Genomic DNA, 12,901 nt, shown 5'->3' with positions numbered 1-12,901 from the left:
GAAGGGGTTTGATTTTCATTTACATTTCTGGGGGGTAGTTTTCTGGACTGAATGTTTTAGAAGCCTGCACTTGCTAATGCAGTTCAACGTTTGAACAGAAATGACTGGGTTTTAAAGTAACTGTAACCACTCAGAAAAAAAAAAAAAACCCCACCAACAAAAAAAAAAAACAAAACAAACAAAAAAAACCCCAAAACCTATGTATCAATAGATCTCTGTTCAATTGCTAATGCAGTTCAACGTTTGAACAGAAATGACTGGGTTTTAAAGTAACTGTAACCACTCAGGAAGGAAAAAAAAACCCACCAACAAAAAAACCCAAAACAAACAAAAAACCCCCAAAACCTATGTATCAATAGATACCTCTGTTCAACATGCATGAGTGTTTAAGAAAGCAAACTTGGGGCTGGCTAAGGGATGGTAGGGATATGAATACTAAAAATTTTGCAAATTGCATCAGTTACCATTAACTTTTACTGTGGAATACTCAGTTATGTTCTTACTATGCCATGGAATAAACAGAAATAAAAGTATTGCAAACACAGTGATGGGCATAGCCACAGATACGAACAGGTTTCTAAAGAAAGATCAAAACAACGGGAGCTACCCACGTCCATCCCTCCAGCGCAGCTGCTCACTACCACATCGCCAGGCCAAAGCTGCCCGAGGGCCCATGGGGTGGGAATCGCTTCTCCATGAGCATCCTACCAGCTCAGAGTCACCACATACGCAGCACAACACAACGCAGCCACCGAGCCACGTCCCTGTGGGCTTCCCAGCAAGTCACAGCACAGAGCTGGAAAGCTTAAACTCAAACAGGGAGCAAACAAATGCGCACTGAAAGAAATGGAGAAATAATTAATAAACCTTCTGAGAGACCACGGGGGACTGGTAGAGGCTTTTTGCAGTCCACAAAACAACTGAAATGAGTTAAACTAAGCATAGAAGCAAGGATCTACCTTCCACCACCATGGCAGAAGTGGGAAGGGGCAGGTGAGGGGGGGCAACACGACTGTTTACATAAACTCCTTTATTTACATCCTGGCTGACTTGGACATTATGAATTTTGTTTAATTAAAGAGTTAAGTATCCTAGCTTATGTTGTAATAGACCTTGTTTGTTTGTTGTTAGCTTAAAGCCTTTGTTTTTCTTTGAGGAGAGGAGATTATGAGAGAAGGTCCTGGCATGTTTCTCTCAAAGCTTTTGCCAACTTGGGGCCTTGTCGCTTCCCTTTACAACAGTAACAGATGTCTGCAAGCCCACTCTCTAAGGTCTATGGCATTTAATTTTTTGCACATATTCTATAATTGATGTCTCATTAAAAATGTTCTTTTGTGCTGTATTTCATGGCGGAGGCTAAAGGGCGGACACTTTCCTAGAATTATGTTTGAAAACCAGTCTCAGATTTCTATTGCCGCATGTGACAGATGGAATAACGGAGATGAAAGGAAACTTTGACTAATGAGGAGAACATGAAATGTAGTTAGCCTTTGGAAATACCTTAAAGCAAGTCTATATATTACCCTGTGTTCTTTTCTAGTTACAAATATAGTTTTTATATAGGATTTACTACTGCAGTACCTAAGCATTTCAAATACATCATTTCCACCAGCATTTTTCTGGAGCACACCTCACTTTATGTATCCATGCACACCTTGGACATGGAAGTGTTCTAGAAACAGAGTTTGGCCCGTGTTTCTGAAGAGGAGTCCACAACTGTTCCGCTGGTTCCCACTGGAACACCTTCAGGGTGCTGCGGAGCACCGCTTACAACGCCTCTCTCCAAGAGACCCAGGTACTTGCTGTGGGACACACGTACAAAGCAACGCTAGAAATAAAACTCCAACAGATTTAATTAGAGGCTGATATTTTAACTCTCCTTTTTCCTACCATCTTCCCTGACCAATGGCTGAAATCAGGCATTGACAAAGAGAGCTTGAAACTGGTTCCAGGAGACAATTAACAAACTATCACACTGCTCTCTCTCGCCATGGCTAAGCAGGCATATCAGCAACATAAATCTATCCAGATCTCAGGCTCTATTTATCAAACAACTTGTTCGAAGCTACTCAAATCACCTTGGGAAGAAGGCATGTTAAATTAAAAAAAAAAAAAAGCATGGGTATTTTCCAAGAGCTGCATCTTCTGTGGATGAACAAAAGAATTTGGTCTCTTACGAGTTGTCAATAAAGCATTTTAAAATAAATATTTATGTTATTTAATTCACATATTAGGGTCAAACTGCTGGACTGGGATCCTAAATTTAAACCTGAAGTGGTACACATACTGTTCACTGTATTTCTGACCTCTCATTTTCAGTGGTTGTTAACAAACTCGGTTTTTTGTTCTCTCTGAAAGTCAGACCTCTCAAAAGTGCCAGAACATCTTGGCCAGCCAAAATCCGCCATTGCTTTCTACACTCTACCTCCAAGAACATTAGTATTAAATTTCACATTTCTCCTCACACAGGCCACTGCACTCATGACTATCAGCATGACAAAACAAACAAGGAGTAATTTTAAAAAGTACACTTCTGAAAAGAAGCAAAACTTTCATCAGTTTTTCCTCACGCTGCTGGTAGGGACTTAATGGAATAACTAGAATTTTCTCTCCAAGATGGCAACTCCTTCAGGAGAATCAGCAAAACCGTGGACTGCTTGAGGGGAACAAGGAGTTTCTCACTCTATCGCTTTACTCTCCTAATTGACTTCCAGAGTCCATCTCATAGTGATTGCTCTTCTAGGCTACCAAAAGGTGCGTTTCACCTCTGTCACACACTTCCTTCATCACTTCTGGAAGAGAGCACTGCATGCCCACCCCGTAGTGCCACGATTAGACGTGAATCTTCCCCACCTGGACACCTGTGCTGTAACTTCAAATCCTTGCTGCACCAGCTGAGAACACAGGGCCAAAATTAAACCAAAAATACCAAGCATGCAGACAACGACAGAGAACAGATTATATATATATAATATATATGTGTGTGGGTATAATACAACAACAGCTGGTCTCTATGAACACTTTTTTTTCGTTTGTTCTGTTGTGAAATTTGTATTTTTGTGACTCAACTCCCTTTACTGTCTTGGGGACTGCATGTCAGTTGTACTGAATTTCCAGCTGCCACAGCTCAACCCAGGGCTGCTGCATGTCAGAGTTGAGCATTAAACACGCAGAATGCAGAGAACAGTTACAATACATCCCTTATAATGAGAATGAAAACATAAATAAGGAAATTAAAAAGCCCACGTCTAAAATAAAAATAGCAGTCACTGCCATAGAGATTGTATGAGGCAAAATGAGAACTACATTTCAGCAAAACTGCACACACTCCTGTAGCCAGACAAGAAAAACCTTCTCCTTTGCTCAGTAGGATATTAAAGTTTACAGCTGTACTTCTTATTTTTAGATAGTTCTTTAAACACATAGCTTCTGGCTTCCTTCATTTCTTTTGTATGTAATATGTTTTGATTTTTTTTTTTTTTTTTTAAAGACCCCCCCCAGCCATAAATCAGTCCAGGCTGTGGAGGTCTTAAAAAAAAATTTAACAGTTAAAACTGTAACATTCATAAATACTTTTATTATCCTTTCTAGGCTTGTGGAATGTCTTGACATTCACGTCTCTAACTTGGCAAAATAACCAGCATAATTTTGGACATGAGCAAGCACACTAACACCGTCTCATTTCAGGCTGTTTAAGCAAGTAGAAGAGCCTATGCACACTCCTTATGTGCAGCAAGTGTTGTTGGTGCTATAAAGTGTGTGTGACATGAAGCAGCAAAGGAATCTCATACTCATTTTTCATAGAGAAGAACCACAACTGTTCAAGACTGATCCGTGTTGCTGACAGACGCATGCTACACACCTACATGCAGTCTGGTTGCGACTTCCAAAGAGTACAGCCATGCCAGGGGACCTCGCTGAGTGAGCGCCAGTGAACCTCTGGAAGAGACGTCATCACGGTTCTCATAATGAGTTGGCTGATGAACTTTCAGTTCCACCAACCAAAGAAATTAAAAGAAGTCCAAGTACAGGAGCTGTGATCCATATCCAAAGAGTCAAGCAGGGGCAGAGGGAATGATCAGTTTTCTTAAGATGCAGCACTGTAATTGACGGGTCTGGTTTAGCTGTGAACGAAGATCTGAATCATTGTAATACACAGGATTTGCAAGTCCTTCTCAGAAAACCAGTACTAAGCCCCATTAGGAAATTTCAGTGAACACAGCCAAGCGTTGTTCTTCCTCAAGTGTCACCTTTTCCATTGGACACACGTAAGCATAGGAATGTGTTTGATACACAGCAAGGTGAGTCTCTCGGCCATGCCTTCTATTAAATGTTAAGCTTCAGATGTAGAACAGGCTCATGCCACAAAACCACATCTAGTTCTAATCCTTATTTTAGGTTGGACAACTACCCCTTTATTGCTTCTAAACTAAACACCTTCCTAGTTTTCAATCAAGTTCGTTTGGTTCAAATGAATGCTCTGCAGTTGTAGGAAATATCTGAAAGAATTAGTGGTTGTTTTGTAGGAATCTCATAAGAAACATTCTGCACGTGGTCCTTTGAGACCGTCACACAGCAAAGGCTGGGGAAAAAAGAACCCACAAAAGAACAGTCCATGAGGAGCTACGTCCATGCTCACACATGATGCAAAGTGTGTCGGCTATTTCAAGATACAGCGAGGGCAAGGACCAGGTCCAGCAAACAGAGCTAGAATTAGCTGGAAAAAAACCCAAACACTACATACAACATTTGGAGAAACAACTGAAACACGATTGCCAAACACAACAATGTAGAAATTGAACACGACACGTACCCTGCCATCAGCTATCCCTTTAAATCAAAAGAGTTGATGATCTGGGTCTGGATTTGATTGCAGCTACAACTCACAAGCCAAGTCAGAGCTAGTGCTTCAGTTCTAATAATACCAACTTGAGTTACTTCCGTGACATCTGAGCACCAAAGAACAGAAGCCTTGAGATTATCTGTTCTTATGAAGTGACTCAATCAAGTACAGAAGACTTCCTTGATTTAGAACTTATGCGGATTCCCCCAAAAATTAACGTTTACTACTGCAAAAATTAATTGCAAATGTCACTGAGGAGGCATGAGACACTTGTGACTATCCTGAGAACGCTTTTGCAATATAATATCGATTATATTAAGGCTCCTACGACACAAATGATGTTAGTACATATAAGACATTTTATAAAAGAATGATATAAAAACAGGAAAAAAAAAAGCCAAACACATTATGGTTCCCAGTCTTTGCTGCATTTACAATTCATGCTAAATATGTTCACTGTCAAGCTGTCATTTTATATTAGATGTTAATTTTCCTGCTATCGATCCTCTCTCTGCTTATTCTTTTTCTCATTCTGTCAGGATTTTGGTAAAGCAGTAACAACCGAAACTATAACAAAGAACTTGAAGTCCCAAACAAATTTTGCACACATTTGTTCCATAACCATCAGCTGGACTGACTTCCACAGCCTCATGCAAATTTTCATTAAAGCTGCCACGCATTTGAATAATGAGTCGCTGTTTAAAGAGAAAAGAGTAAAAAAGGCATCTTGCTTTCAAGTTGAAAAGGAAGCTAAAAATTAAATAAAGGTACTTCACGGCATAGGTGTATATTATATAGCAGTTGCTATACAGAACACAGCTTGTTTCTGAAAACAAAATCAGACAAGGACAGAAATATGGCCCCCAAATCAGGTGTTAGATTTTGGTAAAGAACTCATGAAATACACCATATAGGATAGATTGTTACATAAACAGAAAAGGAAAAAGAATTGTGGCGGGCACAATTGCCCCCAGTGCACTCAAGCTACATGCTAAGCTCATTAACAGGTCTCGTCAGTATGGATATGCCTGAAAGTTAAGTGAAAGAGCCATACATACAGTCTTTCCATCACCCTTTTCAAACACATGATACTTTCATGAAAATTTACTGTCTTTGCACGTCTCCAAGCTGGTTTTGGCTGAGAGATAGCATGCGAAAAAGTAGACCGAAGTATGTGCGAGCCCCCAGCACGTAAGATCTTTCTGGCCCGCAGTGATGGGACACCCTCTCCTGGAGAAAAGAGACACACTTTCCCTGCTCCATCCAGTTAAGAATAGGAAACTAGTGATATCCCTGGGGTCTGTGGCCAACCAGCCACAACAAACCTTGATATAATGACAATAACTAGGAATGTTCCCCCTTGCTATACACAAGATTCTTCCCAGGACTGGCAAAGACACTGTTAGATACAGTACTCTTCCGAAAAATCACTCATTCACATTTAAACAATTAACAGCGTTAGGCTGTATTAGAGTCACAGTAGAAGAGATGAATCTCTAGATGAAATCAGTCATGAAATGAATTGACTCAAGTTCAGATCTTCCACAAAGAGATGCGGAACCAACCGCATTGGTTGACCGACTCCCTACATTTCAAAATACGTCACCCTGAATCTGGCAGAAGATCACCCTTCAGGTGGCTAGCTCCTGAAGTTAAAAATTAAAATAGCTCAGACTGAAACACAGGGTCACTTTCTTTGGCTAGAAGTCCGAGTCCTAGACATTTCCTCTTCCTACTTCTTTAGGATGACATGGTTTCACATCTTTATGGAGTATGGTAATTCTCACTGATACGTTCATATTTGCTTAGAATGTCATCTGCAAAATTTACAGAAGTTAAGGCTCTGAAACTTCTTAAAGGGATGCCTGCAAGAGGCAGCCCGAAAATAATAATCAATATGCTACTGCCTGTGGAGGAATGGCCTTTTAAAAGAAGGAGAATAGCGCAGGGATTTGTGGTGCCGGTAACCAGGACTAAGTGTGACAGAACGTCAGTTCCTGACTGATTGTAGCCTTCAAAAATGAAAGAACTCTGTAAGCACAGGGCTCCCAGATGAGCAGCCTGGCCTCCAGCGTGGCATATTTCCAGCGGTAACAATATCTTGTACGATACTGTGGAACACACACCTAGAGGATTCCTTTTTACGCCCTGAGGTGGCTGGCTGCTGTGCTGTGTGCAGAAAGCGGGAGAGCGCTCCCAGTGAAGTTTCTGACCTGGACACTGCTGATTTGTACCTTAATTAGATGCAAAAAAGAATGGGAGGGGGAAGACAAGAAGTCACAGCTCAGCGTGGTCACTGATGCGAGTTCCGAATTTCATTTGACATGGGTAACGTATTTCTCTCATTTGGAGAGCTTCTAACCGCAGCCTCCTGTGCTATGACAAGTTTTTAACAAAATACAAATGACCAAGCTCCAGGTACCTCCCTCAGTTTGCAGCCCAGTTTAGGAAGAGTCAGCAGAAGAAGAGAGCGGTAGCGCACTGCTCAGGCTGCGTCTGATCAAAGGGGGATTACTAAGGAGCGTTCAGCCACTGTTCGCCTCCAGGCAGGAATGAATAGCCAGGGTAAGGCACCGCAGCCCCTAGGAAGCCCTTGCAGCCCTTCGAAAGTCTGCAGAGAAAATTTCTAAGATGCATTAAGCACAAAGGTTCTCAGTGCCCCAGGCGCACTGGAAAATATCCCCTCCCTCAAGTTACTCGAACGCTAAATCGTCACCTGCAGGCTGAAGCTGACATTTCACACTGAGCAGCATCTTCCAGTGTCAGGAGTTCTACTCAGATCATTTACTCTCCCCCTCCCCACCCCAACACACACAGCGGTTTCTTACGCAGGCATTACAGAATACTGAATTGCTTTAAGGAAGGAGTGAGATTTGCATCAATATATAACATACATTAAAGTCCTGATTAAATTCAGCAGTTGCCTTCCAGTCACTTCAAACAGTTCTACATTCAATTACAGTTTGGGGCTTATAAAAAATAATAAAGTTCTCAGCATTTCCCTGTGTAAGTGTAAGCCTAAGAATGAGTGGTTTGGTCTATAAACAGTAAGAATGGAGCTTTACGATATGATACTGCTGGTGCAAGAATCAGAGAGGGAAGATGCACATTAAACACAACCACTTCAAAGATGCTCCTGTACTGCAGACTTTATAGCATCACACCGGCACCAGGGGAAATAGCCGAGGTTCTGGTGAGGATCAGACAGACAGGACTTCTTTCTTCCACTGCCTAGGCAAAGCACTTTGTCCAGTTCATTTTGGTAAAAGGGTCATCTCTCACGAGTATACACACGGGCATTATGGCAGTGGGATCTAATCTCATCTGGCAGTCTCATGACTAAGACGACAAATACTTGTATTAAAAAAGGCAGTCATAAGCAGGGAACTCAAATTATCACTCTTATCATCATGTGAGTTGGATTAATGGAGAAGACCCAACAGAACACACCGCTATCAGTCTAGGGCAACAGGAAAATTTTTTGAGTTATACACAAGAATTTAATGCAGTCTGTAATGTTTCACATCCAGTATAAAGCCAAAACTCGGGCTATAGATGATGGAAGTCCTGCGCATTGCTGTGTCAGGAGTAGCGTTCAATTTGTAAATCCCTATCCGCAGAACAGCGAACACTTACCTAAAAAGAAAGTAATGCAAATCTCTTAACTCTGCTGCACCATAAATTACAAACTGGCTCCTTGAAGAAAAATCCTCAGAAAAACCTGTAAAAATCTGGAAAGGCCAAACAGCCTTTCAGCAATGCACCACACAGAGCAGCCCTCTTACCCCGCGACCTACGGAGTGACAGATACTGGGTAACGCCTGCATTTACAAAAATACTAATGAGACGCCACGTGCTTGACATCACCCAACTACAGATTACCTCATTTTTCACTGCCTTTTCTCAAATTAGGGGATTAAAGCCTTCCTAGTCAAGATAATTGTGCAATGGGAGCACGTTCTTGCAGAGCTCATACACACCTAACCAGCAAACAGAACTCAGCAGTCGCTCCTACATGAGCAGCACGGATTCTCTATTCCATCAGTAAGACCTTTTTGCTAATCAACTTGTTCCAGGGCACTGGACTGATGTATGTATATACTGATCATACATATAGTATATTTATGGTTTAAGTTTTAGCAAAACACACAATTCAGCATAAAAATTTAGCATCCACAAAAAGTTAACTCATCAACCAGGTTGATAAAAAGTCTCTCTTCAAATAGTATCTCACTTCTGCTGTGCATTTTATCCTGAGAAATCCTGAAGGGGCTTTGAAAAACGCAACAAAGCACTGTATAAATTATGTACATTATATTATCCGTTACCTCTCAGATGAACTCTAGCACCTGTCTGACACTGAGCAGCATAGCTGCACAGCAGGCTACAGCTTGAAGCAGAACAGCTTTTTCTATTAAAACTGCAGGTGGAGTTCAGAGCCAATGTAATTACAGAGTCTGGAATTTCATCAGAATGCTAAGGTTAAAATTCCTTTCACCACTTCTTGTAAAAGTCTGTAGAACTTGAATTAATAAAAAGGTTTCCCTCTAGCCACTCTTATTTTGAATTGACATTTCTTCACTCAGCTGGCAATTCCAGTGGTCAGGAAAATCACAAGAGGAATCTTGTTCTCAGTTAGAGCTTCCCGACAGACATTGCCCGTTGGAATGAGTTCAGGATTTTCAATCGGGGTGCAGACGAGCCTTTTCAAAGTTCGGTTCGTGGCTGTGAAGGGGCCATGCTCATTTGCCTATACTGTCAGCGTCCATCAGGTGGATGGCGTGTATCATTTTTTAATGCAAATACCACGCTAACCCTTCCAGCAAGATTCGTTTGAAATCGCTTCTTCTCTTGACACCAAGAAAGCAGACTGCTGTGTCAAAAACATAGTTTGGAACTTACCCACCTGCTCTCCCTACAGACGCTACTCAGAGCAGATCAGCTATCTGAGAGCACCGGCACGAATCTGGACGCGCTTAGTTGAACTACCTTTACGGACAAATGCCTATTGATGGAGAACAACAAAGAAAAAAGTAGGTTCAGGATTTAAGAAGCCTGGTGTCTGTGCGTTTTTATCTCATCTCTGATCAACTTCAGTGTCTTCAGAACATGCTTTAACTTTCCCTATAGATGGGGAAATTGGAGGACCCCTTTCCTCCGCCTGGTCATGTATTGTCACAAAATCTGTAGAACTCGGAGACTTCTACATCCCTGTCAAATGTTGTTGAAATCAACCCAGGTTCAGAAGTTACCATGGGGAGACCTCTGCCCAAACCAACGCCGGGTGCGATTACAAAAAAACCTCACTTCGGTGTTAAGATGCTACCAAGAGACCAGATTCAGTCAAGTACCAGATTAAAGTACCAAAGCTTTATGTTCTTTTCTTCCATACGTCCAACAAATAGGTGATTTACAGCGCTGGCCTGCCAGGGTAACAGCAGCATACTGGCATCCCGTCCGACTGAGGAAAACTCTTCAATAGGAAAGACAGCTGCTAAAAGTGTTTGGTAAGAGGCACCCAACTCTACTGGCAAAAGCCATTTTCTGTTCCTAACATCTCAAGAAGGTAACGGCCAGCATCTTTGCCTAGCTTTGTGCAGATAAACTGTACACCGCCCAGCAGTTTTGATAGGAACTGAACTGATAAACGCTGTAACAGCTTGAAAATTGAGATCAATATTTAACAGGACAGACTGTAATGTCCTCTTGCAGGGAAGTGTTTTCATTACAGAAACTACTTTCCCTAGAGGCAACGCTGCTGGAAAATAGCATAAAGAAAATTTGAAAATTGGCATTTAGGAGGGCCTGAGGAAAGAGAGCAGTACCTGCAGAGCAAAGCGTACCATTCAAGCCCAATTCTGACTTGACAGACTTGAGAGACAGAGATAAAGCCTTTTTCCCCCACCTACTTATAAGAATCCCCTATAAAAATTTATATTTATATGCAGACACATGAACAAATGCACATGAACTCACAGGCACCATTTGGATTCTGGAAAAGCCAAACTTTGCAACAAGTTTAAATAAGAAGTTTAAAATAAGAAGTTTAAAAATGTCTAAAAATAGTGGATCAGAGATGCAATAAGCCCTCCTAAATTCTGTGTCTGGAAAAGAAGCCCCCATACACACGCCAATATTTTTGAAGTCACCTGAGCTGTCACTGATTTAACAGAAAAATATTTCAACTTCTTTAGAAAGAGAGAAAATGGGGGGGGAAAAAAGGAAGTAATGAAAGGTAACGGGTTAAGACAGTACAGATTTTTCCCTGAGGAGGTTTTTGGCAGGAACCCAGGAACGAAATCTACATTTGCACACTCCAGTGGGAACCGAGAGAAACCCCAGCCCTGCCAAATTCTGTGGCTTCATTTTGATGGATGAGAAGTCATCATATAGCTAGCTGTACATGACTTGAAGACTCTGAAGAAGTGTACAACTTCCGAATTCGCGAGTAGTGTTCGTGGTTGTCTCCTGGCAAACATGCCAGCAGTATTTTATGTGATGGATATTAGGAATGTGTTTCCATAGAATCAAAGAAAAATAAAGGATGAAAGAGACTTGGAAGTCACCTGTTTATCTCCTAGTTGGGGGGGGAATCAACCAATGCTCCCGGGGAGATGTTTGTATCTCCTGTTCCTGAAGACACTGAAGGCCTGTGACCTCCGTTCCCCTCCCACCAGTTCATTCCAACATCCCACTAGGCTTACTCCTGCAATTTTTTTCTTAAATGTCCAACTTCAGTCTTTTTTACTACAATTACTTGTTGTCCTAACCATAAGGAAGAAGAGATTATTTCCTTCTTTTTCACAGTAATCATATTTGCATTTGATTAAGTCCTTCTCCCCTTTCAGTCTTCTCTTCTGCAGTCTCTCTCACTCTAGCTTGTTCAACCGTATTTTTGAGCTTTCTCATTGTTCTTGAGGTTCTGTGTCCAAAAGTGAACACGCCGCTGGAGGCAAGTCCTTTACCAGTGCTAAAAAAAAGGGAAAGGATTACTCCACGCATTTTGTAGGCCATACTACTTCGTTATCCTACCATCCTTTTCTCCCCCTGACTCTCCCTCATGCAGTCCACAGACAGGAACATCGCTTGGCTCTGGTTCTCTCTCTCACGCATCTCTCAGGGTCCTCAAGAGCGTAGCCCCATCCCTGCTCTGCTAAAGACCCCCCTTCCTCCCAAATTGTCCTTCCTTGTCAATTTTATTGCTAAATATTTATATTTTGTCTTAATTACTATCATCTGCAGAGCATGTAATCTTTAAGTTATCCTTAGAGTTATTTTTAATAAATATAGATGAGAGAAATCTTCAAAGATTGCACCAGTTATTTTGATTTCCTCTGTTAACACCATTTCATACTGATAAAATATTAGGCTTCGTTGTGCTCGAGAGCTTGAAGAGGAAGAGAAATTGTGACTGTTTCCACGATAAATTGAAAGCTTAAGAAAATAAGGATAAAACTACAGCCATGTTTCATCCTATCTACATTCACTATTTAAAAGCACATAGGACTGAGAAAACATGACCTGGATTCTGTACTGGTGAAACGGAATGTCACTTTAAAAAGACAAGAAAGCAACACTGCATCTCCCATTCCACAGCAGTAAGTAAATTGCTCGTAGTATATTTGGAGCTGGAAGTATTCACAATGAACCGTTTATTAATTCATCATCTTTCCACCCCAAATTAACCACAAACCAATTCCATATTTTAATTTGATGTGCAACATCCAGAAGTATTCAAAGGGGTTCCACGACATATTTCAGTTCTGAGCTCTCGTGCAAACTCTTCCCCGCACCTGCTGTTTCCAGTTCTCAACACTTGACATTCGGTAGCTGTTTCATCTCACGCACGTGCTATTCGTAGTTCTGTTCCCTGATCAGACAGTTTCCAAGTCCTCCACACAACTACCAAAATACCTTCACGATGGCCAAAGTTGGATGAAATCTATACCCGTATTTATAGAGAAATAGACATTTGTACAAAAGCTGATGACTTTCTGTCAAAGTATGCCAGTGCTGGTTTGCTCCCTCTACCGCTACAGCATAAATACTCTCAGGCAA

The sequence above is a fragment of the Aptenodytes forsteri genome, unplaced genomic scaffold (genome assembly GCF_000699145.1).
Source record: "Aptenodytes forsteri isolate BGI_AS27 unplaced genomic scaffold, ASM69914v1 Scaffold382, whole genome shotgun sequence".
NCBI lineage: Eukaryota > Metazoa > Chordata > Aves > Sphenisciformes > Spheniscidae > Aptenodytes > Aptenodytes forsteri.
Note: the sequence above shows the minus strand (reverse complement) of the source record.